Source organism: Mus musculus, chromosome 16, assembly GCF_000001635.26.
Source record: "Mus musculus strain C57BL/6J chromosome 16, GRCm38.p6 C57BL/6J".
NCBI classification, from domain to species: domain Eukaryota; kingdom Metazoa; phylum Chordata; class Mammalia; order Rodentia; family Muridae; genus Mus; species Mus musculus.
This window is the reverse complement of record NC_000082.6, coordinates 76,548,594-76,559,588: the sequence shown is the minus strand read 5'-3', so window position 1 is coordinate 76,559,588 and position 10,995 is coordinate 76,548,594. Positions and strand designations below refer to the sequence as shown.

At 38.2% G+C, this 10,995-nt stretch overlaps 1 long non-coding RNA gene across 1 annotated transcript; it reads right to left on the bottom strand.

The window, feature by feature from the left end:
• Positions 1-8,364: 8,364 nt before the first annotated feature.
• Gm30726 (predicted gene, 30726) lies at positions 8,365-10,794 on the bottom strand. The gene is made up of 3 exons (NR_155449.1): positions 10,715-10,794; positions 9,710-9,805; positions 8,365-9,196 (listed from the first exon to the last, which is right to left on the bottom strand). It is a non-coding gene; the product is annotated as a predicted gene, 30726 (long non-coding RNA).
• Positions 10,795-10,995: the final 201 nt, after the last annotated feature.

Sequence of the window (10,995 nt, the reverse complement as noted above, 5' to 3'; positions counted from 1 at the left end):
TTTACAGTTTCTCCCCAACTCCTTTTACAACCATCTTCTCACCCTCACATTCAACTTTGAGCTTTCTTATTTTTATTTTATTTTTTCATTTTTAACCTCCATCAAGTTCAGTTTGTACTGAACAACTAGTCTTGGGGATAAAGACTTCCCTCTTGTGTGTGGACAACCTTCCATAGGTCACATCATTAAAGAAAGGTGACTCTCCTCTTCCCAGCAGTGATGAAATGCCAATAGCTCCGTGGTGATGGGACTGTGTACCTACCTTCCCCATGCTATGGTAGGATTTTGTCTGGTTTGAGCTTATGCAGGTCTTTTGCACGCTTCTATGATCACTGTGAGTTTATAAGTGCAACTACCATGTTATATTCAGAAAATAGTGTTTTCTCAACATTATCTAACAACTTGGCTCTTACAATCTTTCTTCTCCTGCTTCTAAGACTATCCCTGGTGTGATGGATGTGATGCATATACTATTTTCTTTAAAAAATATATATATAAATAGTATAATTCAATTAAAATTTAGTATCACGTAAAATGATAAAGTTGGTCATTTATAAACATTACTAATAGTTCTAAGAACTAAATATCAGTTCGCAAAGGTTAAAAATAAATAGAAATTTATTTATGTTAAGTTAGAGATTATGTAGAGCTAAAGATAAATTTCGAGAACACCTCTATGATCTATCTTCCTCTGAACTTTTCATTTTCCTTTTTTACTTCTTTACAGGACAAAATTCTACATCAAAGAAAAAATAGTTTTATGTCCTGTTTTAAGATTTAAAAAATGCAAGGTTTAAAAAATAAATAGCATACTACATTTAAAATTCCTTCTTAGAAGGACTACTGTCCCTTGAGAAGCCCAAACATCCACACTAGCATATCTTAATTTCCCATTAAGTTGTTCACTTGCTCTTAACCTTCATGCTTAAACCTGTATTAAAATATCGTTATTATACTAGACACTTCTACAATTCCTTTCAGTGCCAAAGCCATGAATCTAGATTCTGCCCAAATTGAGGTCCCTAGATATTTAGGGGAACGTTTGGCCTACTGTGGATGACAACGTGCAGCTATGACTTTATGTCTTCAGCGCTAACAATTTGGAGACTGGTGCTGTAATCCACCTTAAAACGCTGCTGGGATATTTGTCTGACTGCCACTTGGCTTCTTGGTTTATCCACCCTGTTAAACATGGCAGATGCTGCCATGGGTCCTTTGCCCCTATTTCATGGATCCAAACAACACTTTTTGATTTGATTAACGTCATTGCCCTTGAAGATAAAAATTCCTTAGACTCATCTATGCCCTGTTCCTTAGTCAGATAAATACAACTCAAGGCTTTTTCAGAAGACAGCATCATATGTGTGTATCCCTGGGAGGTTCTAATTTACTTTCTTGCATTTCAGAGAACAGCCTGAGACACATGGGAAAACCATTCCCTAAAAACAATACATCCAAACCAAGACATGTGAAGAATGGCTGCTTATTTGAGTTCTCTCAACCTAAAATCTTTTTTACTGCTGTTGTTATTTTTTATTTTCTTTTTGTTTTGTTTGTTTGTTTGTTTTTGTTGTGTTTTTGATGCAGGACTTCTCGATGTAGCTCTTGCTGCCCTAGAACTGTATATAAAGTTCTATAAAAAATAATAGTATACTTTATACTAGACAATACTAACTCAGATCCAGAAAGGAGAAGAGAGAAATGACTGTGTTATTCATAAATGAGTGAATTATCTTTATTACCAAATTGTTTTAATGTCCCTATTTATTGTTTATTTGTTTGTATGTTTGTTCATTCATTCATTCATTCATTCATTCATTCATTCATTCATTGTTATTTAACAATACAGAGGGTCAAAACCAGGACCTGGCACCAAGTAGGCATTCTCTCTGGGAATGCCTAGAGGGAACAATAGCCACCTAAACAGTGTGATGACTGAATTCAAGATAAATAACTAAGTGGGAGAGCTGGAAACACACTCCACTTTCGTCACAGAAGTGTATGCCTATAATCCTGGCACTTAGAATGATGGGTTTGAGGCCAGCTGGGGCTACACAGATTGACATTCCTTTAAAACAAATTTAAAAACGAGGGCTAGGCATTTAGTTCGCTGTTAGACTCTTTGCCTAGTTAGTCCCCGGTCCTAGTTTTGATGCTCTGTATTCTCAAATAACAACAATGAGTGAACAAACAAATAAATAATGAACAATAAATAGTGAAATTAAAACAATTTAATAATAAAGATAATTCACTCATTTGTGAATAACACTATTATTTCTTTCTTCTTTCTTATTCAAGAGAATTCTGCCAGGGATCTCTCAGGTTTTTGTTTTTGGTTTTTGTTTTGTTTTTGGTTTTTTGTTTTTTGTTTTTTTTTGTTTGTTTGTTTTTTCATCTTGACTAGCTGGTAAGAAGCCAAAGTAACCAGATTGATTCTTGTGACCCTCCATGGTGTGAGTTTAGTTGGTAGAAGGAAGGAAGCAGAAGAGAGTGGTGTATAGATTCAGGGTCTCGAAAAATAAGGATAAAATAACTGCATTATACAGAACAAGAGAAGTAAGGGTTTGAACAAGTAATACCCTGGATATGGGCCATCGTTGTGGTATTCCAGAAATGGAGGTAAGATATTTTAAGTTTTTGGTAACGGCTTTTTGTTTGAGTGTTTTCCTTGCTGTGCATTCCGAGACTGGACCATGTGGTTCACAGCCTTATAGACAGTACCCAAGTGAAACACCTGATTAAATGCATTGAAAATTATAGTAAGAAAATTCCGGGACACACACACAGTCGTAGTGTGTGACTTGAACAATTCCTGTTGATTGACTAACTTTATGCTTGTTCTCCCTTAAGTAGCAATCAACCATGAGTCCATGCAACCAGCCCTATAGATCTGCATTCAAGAAGATACTTGATTTACTTGCATTTTTGCTAGATTTTTTTTTAATTTCAATTTTTGGGGGGGGGGCACAGAATTGATGTTGCTGCCTTTGTACACCTGCAGCTCTTTCTTCAGGACAAGTCATACTAAAATACCAACATGCAAGCACTGTGCATAAGATAGTATTTTTCCACAGCAATCATTAAGTTGGGACATAAAGTAATGTTTCATAAAAAACCTATCTGAGTTACCAGACATTGTACTAGATTCTTCTAGGATCATTCATAAATGTTTCATGTGGTTTAAAGTATCATCTAAGTTTTTAAATTATATGTATATATATGTGTGTGTGTGTGTCTATATACATATACATATACATATACATATACATATACATATACATATACATATACATATACATATACATATACATATACATATACATGTATGTATATTACTATTAGGTGTGTGTTTAACTGATGAGTAGATAGGAGGAATGGTGTGTCGAGATCAAAGGGCAGCTTCATAAAGCTGCCTCTATCCTTCCATGTTTATACATGCTTTCACCTGTAGCCATGATGGTTTTGTGCCGTGTGTAAAGATTATCTTTTGGCTAATCAAATGCTTATATCTCTACCCTCACATCTTCTTGCAATGCGGACATGGCATTATAGTTTATTCCAAATATCTCCTGTTTCAAGTTTGTGTAAACAATGCCTACCATTGACTCTCTGCCCTGTCAATATAAGCTGTCCAACCAATGGCTGGGCAGAAGGGAAAACAGGGCGTAACTTCAGCTAGCCAGGTTGTGGGTGGGTAGCGGAAAAGAGTAAGAAATTCAGCCACGAAGAGGAGGGTGAGAGGAGACAACATGGGAACACACATCTGAAGCCCAGAGAACCAGACCAACACTAAAATGCAAGCATCCTGGGGATTTTGGCTGGGAGGTAGCCAGCTTACCTTTGAGGATTAAAATAGATCAATGACTGCCGGGGTATTGGCGGGAAAGCTTGATTGAATAAATCTAGTAATCTCAGTCTCTTTCCTTTGGTAGCTAGCCTCGGGTAGAGAAAAACTAGACTCTTTTTAAAAATGCCCAGTACACGCTCCATTGAGCTCAGGTGGCCAGACCTGTGCAACAAGCCATTACACACTGAACCAACTTACAATCTGAACGATCCCCAAATTTACATAAACTCTAATACCAAGTTTTCAAACTTGAACAAAAATTGAGTAAACCTAAACATTTAGAAATTAAATTTTTCCTGAAGGCTTACTGCAGAAACAGTTAAAGATGCATTTCTCGTGTATTAATGAAGAAAATATTAATAAAAAGAAAGAAAGAAGACAAACAGAAAACAAGCCATGAGAATCCTCCTGAAATCAAACAATTCATTCTGTTTAGACAGACATAAATCTGGAAATATCTGAATTTATTTTTGTACTTAGACAGAAAGTGTTTGTTTTGCTTTGTGCTTTGGTTTTGGTCTTAGGTGCTATTCTATTGCTATGAAGAGACTCCATGACCATGGCTACTTATAGAAGAATGAATTTAATTAGGGGCTTGCCTACTTACTATTTCAGAGTTAGTCTATAGTCATCACGGTAGGAAGCATGACAGCAGGTAGGCGTGGCACTGGAACAGTAGATGAGAGTTTACATCCACAAGATGGAGGCAGAGAGAGAACCTGTAGCTTTTAAAACCTCAGAGCACACCCTCTATACCATACCTCCTCCAACAGCACCACACCTCCTAATCAATTCCTAAACAGTCCGCCAACTGGGAACCAAATATTCAAATATATGAGCCTACAAAGACCGTTCTCATTCAAGCTGTCACTGGTTTGTTTAGTTTTGGTAGCAGTGGTAAAGCATCTCTAACCAACCAAATCAATCAATCAATCAATCAACCAATATTCTAAGAATTCATATGAAGCTTACAAACCCTAGACCATTAAAGGAATGGGAATTAGCAACAAAAATCCAGGTGATGTCTCTCCAGGTGGTTTCTGGCCTCTTTGGTTCTCTAGGCATGTTGTGGCTCTCTCTGTTTCTCTTTCCATATAATGTGACGTGGACAGGTGACTGACTACCCATCATGTCCAATGCCACAGGCATTTTCATATTCAATGGCATGGGCATTTTAATTGTCACTCACTTGTAGTTTTTTGTTTGTTTGTTTGTTTGTTTGTTTTTAAACTAGCTCAGACACTTGGAATGTCAGTTTCCTAGAGACAGACTTTCATAGTTTCAGATAAGTCAAGTTCTATGCTGACCAACCCAGGGCAACAATGAAAAAGAGTTGATAGAAATCCCTGGAGTGAATTTCCCAGGGAGAGAATTCATATCAATGGATCAGCTCTCCGATTTTTTTTATACCCTACCCATGTTCATATCCTAATTTTTCCTCACATAGAAGCAGAGTATCTTAATGTTTCCATTTTGTCAAATTTGAAAATACTCACTATTGAGGAGTCCATTTTCCAGTGAGATTTTAGTAGCCTCGGTTGTAAAGATTAAGACTATCATATTCAGCAATCATAAAATTATTGAGGTTTGACTAAATCTGTACGTTACTTGATCCTTATGAAATTTTCTCCCTTTTCCAAATAGACTGTTTTTAGTTCAAAGTAATTAGAACTGAAGAAAATCCACAGAGGAAATGTGTTTTCTTATTTCATTATAATCATGTTTATGTCATACCAGACTGGCTAAATGAAAGGGACGTACTTAAATCACTGCAGGGCCAGATGAGCAAATTGAATAGTTGAGGTGTGTTCACAGAATAACCGATTAAACCATGGAAACAAGAGAGGCGAGCTGCACTACCCAGGATTGTCACATGGCAAGATCTTCTGACCTCTAGCCAGAACTGCACAGGGATGGAAGCAGAGAGCAGAAAGCTTTTATATCCTAAATTTTTCCTTGTTCCAAAGAATCTGTTGGGCTGGGGGGATGGCTCAGCGGGTAACAGCACTGACTGCTCTTCTGAAGGTCCTGAGTTCAAATCCCAGCAACCACATGGTGGCTCCCAACCACCCATAATGAGATCTGACGTCCTCTTCTGGGTTGTCTGAAGACAGCAACAGTGTACTCATTTCTGATAATAAATATATCTTAAAAAAAAATAAAAGAATCTGCCAAACCTTAGTGATAGAAGCAACTGTTACACTGACCTTTGTTATGGTTTCATATAATATTTTCTTTGTTTTGGTGGTGCATAGTTGCATAAAACATTTTTGATGCCTAAAGTATAGAGTTCATCATGAGGTTTCACAGCTTCTGTTTCGTGTATTAATTTTAACTCTAAGTAAGTTCATTTAGTTGTACAGATTTGGTATGTAGTGTTTTATTTCTTCTCAAGTTTTTTTTTTTTTAAGTAATGAAGTTCATTTAAAATAATATGTATAAATAAATAAAGTGGTTTATAAGAATAAAATTACATTAAAATTTTATTGTTTCTAGTGCTGGAGAGATAGTTCAGTGGTTAAGAATGCTGGCTGCTTTTTCCCAAGACCTGGGTCCAATTTCCATGCACCCACATGGCACATCATAACTGTCTATAACTCCAGTTCTGGGGACTCTGACAACCTCACATGGAAACACAGGTTAAAAAAAAAAAAGTGTGCAAAGCATCAATGTACATAAAATAAAAATAAGTAAATGTTTTTAAAAGTGACTTTTCAGTTTTGTTTTGATTTTTAAGATAAACACTCCCTCAAAAGGAGCAGAACAAAAGGTGTGGTTTGGTTAAAAAATAAAATAAAGGCACACATTTGTCTGTTGTTTTCTGTGTACTTGCAAGGAGGAAATTCTCCTTCTGTTATTTACATCTATCAGTTGAGTCTTTTATTCGTAACATGAAATAGACGATAAAATTACACTCATCTAAGGAAAACCAGGAATCAAGAAAGAAAGATCATGTTAGGAGTGTAGTAGAGTGCTTGCCTAGACTTGTCTAAGGCCTTGTGGGTTCAATCTTCAACCATGAGAAAAGGAAGAAGGAAGGATCAGGAGGAGGCAAAAATCAAAAATAGGATAGAAAAGGGGAGGGGTGGGGTGGGGAACAGGAAGAGGAGGGCAAGGCAGTGGAGAGGCGTGCTGGGCAGGGGAGAAGAGAAGAGAACAGAGCAGGGATTAGAGGGGAAAACAGGGCAGGGGAGGCAAAGGAAGGCCAAACACAGCAAGGGCTAGTAGGAAACAGTAGTTCCCAGGACAAATGGTCTCAGAATGACAGAAGCGACCTGTGATGATTTGTATATTCTCAGAAGTGGCACTATTAGAAGGTGTGGCTCTGTTGGAGTACGAGTGACCTGGTTGGAGTAGGTATGTCACCTTGGCTTTAAGGCTTTAAGACCCTCACCCTAGCTTCCTGGAAGTGGTTCTTTTACTAGCAGCCTTCAGATAAATATGTAGAACTCTCAGTTCCTCCTGCACCATGCCTGCCTAGATGCTGCCATGCTCCTGCCTTGATGATAATGGACTAAAGCTCTGAACCTGTAAGCCAGGCTCAATTAAATGTTATCCTTATAAGATTTGCCTTGGTCATGGTGTCTGTTCACAGCAGTAAAAAAACCCTAAGACACAAGCCACAGATGGAATTCAAATTTCAAATTCAGGAGTATGCTGCCCACATGAACAAAAAAGCAAAAAGTACTCAAGAAACTACAATGAATGAAAAAACAAAACAAAAGATGAACTACATGAGAGTTTTTAGATGTTTAACTGGTATATTTTTTAAAATGTGCTAAACTCCTTGGGCCTTATCAAGAAACTCTTTGTTTAAATGGAGCCCAAGACCCAGAAATTGAAAAAAGTTATATATCTATATCTATTTGTAGCAGAAAACTCAAAGCTTAAACAAACATATTGCTTTTGAAGAACTAGTTTCACAATTGGGTACAAGTTGAAAAGGCCATGTGTAGTCACCAAGAAAATCAGACATAATTTCAGTGTAAAGGCAAATAAATAGGTAGTGCATGTAATGGCATGATCACACACATGATGGCTGTCCACTCACCTTTGGCTATGAAAATCATACTGTGGATCCTTTATAAGTATCTGTCTCTCCCGTCATCTTGGTTGGACCCAGAACCTCACACATGATAAACTATAGATATAGTTTAAAACAAAACCAATGAATGGAAGCTAGTGGGGCCATGGCTCTAAGAAATAATAGACACATTTAAAGCTGTAATTAAAAAAAAAAAAAAGCCCTCCATGGCATGTGAGAAGAAAACCAGTCAGAACCAGCAAATGAGCATGAAAGTATCCTATCACAATGTTTCTAGAAATTAATGGGTTAATTTCAGCATATGGAATCCCGATGAACATGGTGCTAAAGTAAAGGGTAAAATTCTACTGGCAATAAAGGAAATGAAAATGGGAAACTCGTGGAAGAACAAAGATCTGGGTATGAAAATCTGGGATCCAGTATCACCAGGATGAAGGATTCTGAGTAATACATCCTTTGTTAGGGGATGAAATCCATGAAATCCACATGGCCTTTATTTATGAAATATTGACCAATAAAAAAACTAGGAGGACATCACTGTCCGGAGTTCTGTGACAAGTATAACACTGAAAGTTCTGCTTGCATATTTCTTTTTACATAAAGTCTAGAATTTTAATTTGTAGTCAACTGTACTAGGATAGATGTTAAATAATATAAATTTACTAAAAGTAAATAGTGGCACAACGAAAAAATCTAAACATGTATGGAGAGGAAAGATGAGAGGGTATTCATTCTTCTATCTTTATAAGATAAATAATTAATGAAAAGTTTGATGAGTAAGGACAATACAACAACAATGAAAAAATACTTAATAGTAATGCAATCAAAGTTAGGGGGGAATACCATAGAAATATTAGAATTCTCAGTCAATTCATAAGCTTCTCCTTAAAAAATAATAAGGAGCTATTTTAGTTTATAAATTGGGAACTTACAATTATAAATTATTTTGAAGTTGTAAATGTGAAGCAGAGTCATGAATGCCTAACCCAGATGTGATGCTAATAGCCTGTAAGATCATTCTGCAAGAGACCTTCTAGTTGCAGCTTGTGAGAAGTAAACCAAACACTTCATATTTCTGGCTTTCTTGACTGGGTGGGTGTTGGGATAATGAGCTGAGGGCAGTAGGGTGTTAGAGATGGAATCTAATGCTTTGAATTAATCTGGCCCCAAAATTGGGAGTCTGTGTGTCCAATTGCTGAAAGTCCTTGTCCCCAACTGGTTGTTGATTGATCAAGAAAGAGTCAACAGCCAATGCCTGGGCAGGTAGAGTGAGGTGGAACCTTTAGATTTGCCCGGGCTAGGACCTGAAAGAGAAGGAGAAATCGCCATCACAGGGAAGGAGAAAGACCAAACCTAAAGGCCTGCCATCCACCGCTTCCCCAATTGTTTGTGGGGTAGCAGAGATAAAATATAAATATTAAAGATGCTAACTCAGAGCTACCAAAGGAGGGTGCTTGCTAGCAGTGGGAAGGATTAGAACTGCCCAGCCTTTGAGCTAGTCAAGGTATATTAAAATGAACTGGTGTATATGTGTGTGTGTGTGTGTGTGTGTGTGTGTGTGTGTGTGTGTGTGTGTTTCATTTGAGAATCCGGTGACGTTGGTGGGGGGGGGGACGTGCTGGGAGGGTGACCCACCGGGGAGCATACTGATTTAGCTAATTACTGCAGCCGTGTGGGGTGGAGTCTGTCAAAGAGAAAAGATCCCAACACCAATGTTGTATTGTAACCTGGGAGTAACTAAAGAAGCCGACAAGCAGCTCTGTGCTATCCTTTCGTCCTTGTGTCCTCATCTCTCAGCCCTGCTTGGTTTCTGTTACCTGCCCAGCTTCTGTGAGACTGGATCTGGCGACTTCCGTGGAGAGTTAAAGAGTTAAAAAGCAGAAGTTCTCCTTTGTGGTTCAAGGTTGATGCCCCTGGGGAAATGGGAGCAAGGGTGGGAAGGATGTGGTTTGAGAGATTATAATCTTCTCCTTGTACCTTTCTGTGCAGTTAAACTGACACTTTATGTCAGTGTCTGAATGTCTAACTCCTTCCAGCCTGGCTCACACACTAAGACAGAAGGAATAAAAATACTGTATGGTAGATGAAGGGTCAAAATCAAGCAGAAAGGTGACTTCAAGGTGACAGTTCAGTACCAGAACTTTATAGTTATTACAAAATATTTAATAACATGAATTAAATTTGAAACTTTTACTTTAAAGAAAAGATCTGAGTCTATAGCACAGGGTAGCCTTCCATTCTTCATCTAGCCCAGTGTGGCCTCATACTCAAGACCCTCCTGACTCAAGCTCCCAAATACTGAGATTCTAGCTGGGTGCTACAATACTTATCCATAGGCTTCAAGATTCCAATTGATCCCAGTTGGATCAAATTACTCAGTTCTTGTTAGGTTCTCCTAAACTCTTAAGAAACCATCCTTCTGATCTTGTTTTTCCTTCCTCAGTAACCTGAAGCCAATGTTCTCTATATAGGGAACCTGTTTTACTCATATTAGACTTAAAAATGCCCACAACAGAAGGCATATATGGAGCCACTGACATCTGGAGAATTACCCTTGTCATGCACCTTACCAAATGATTTTTCAAGTTGTAGTATATGCAAAGGCTCATTCCATTCAGATTTCTCTCAGGCATTTACTAGTAAGATCCCCCCTCCCCTGCCCCCAAAGAGCACAGAGGCAGTACGTGCTTAACTGCAAGCTGACGTCACTGAGAAGAAGACTCGGGAAGAGTCGATGGTGCCGCCAGGCTTGCAAGAGGATGATGCACGCATCTGAGCTGAGAGGAATGGAGGCTGTCAGCAAAATGATGACTTCAAGTTACCTGAAGCACAATTTCAGCTGCAGCCTGATCCTAATCTTCTGGGAAACCGGAGGGCAGATGGATCAGTCCACTGTGAAGTCATCCTCCTTGAGTCAAAGTTTATGTGGGTCAGAATGCACAAGGAAGTGCTGGAGAGAAGACGGAAGCAGGCTTTGGAGACAATAGATGATTGGTGAGATTCTAGGGGAGCCACAGATTGGACTCACGTTTATCTCTAACACTTCTTTTGAGTTCTGAAAGCATTGGGAATAAAATTTTCAATTCCCCAGGAAGCATACTGG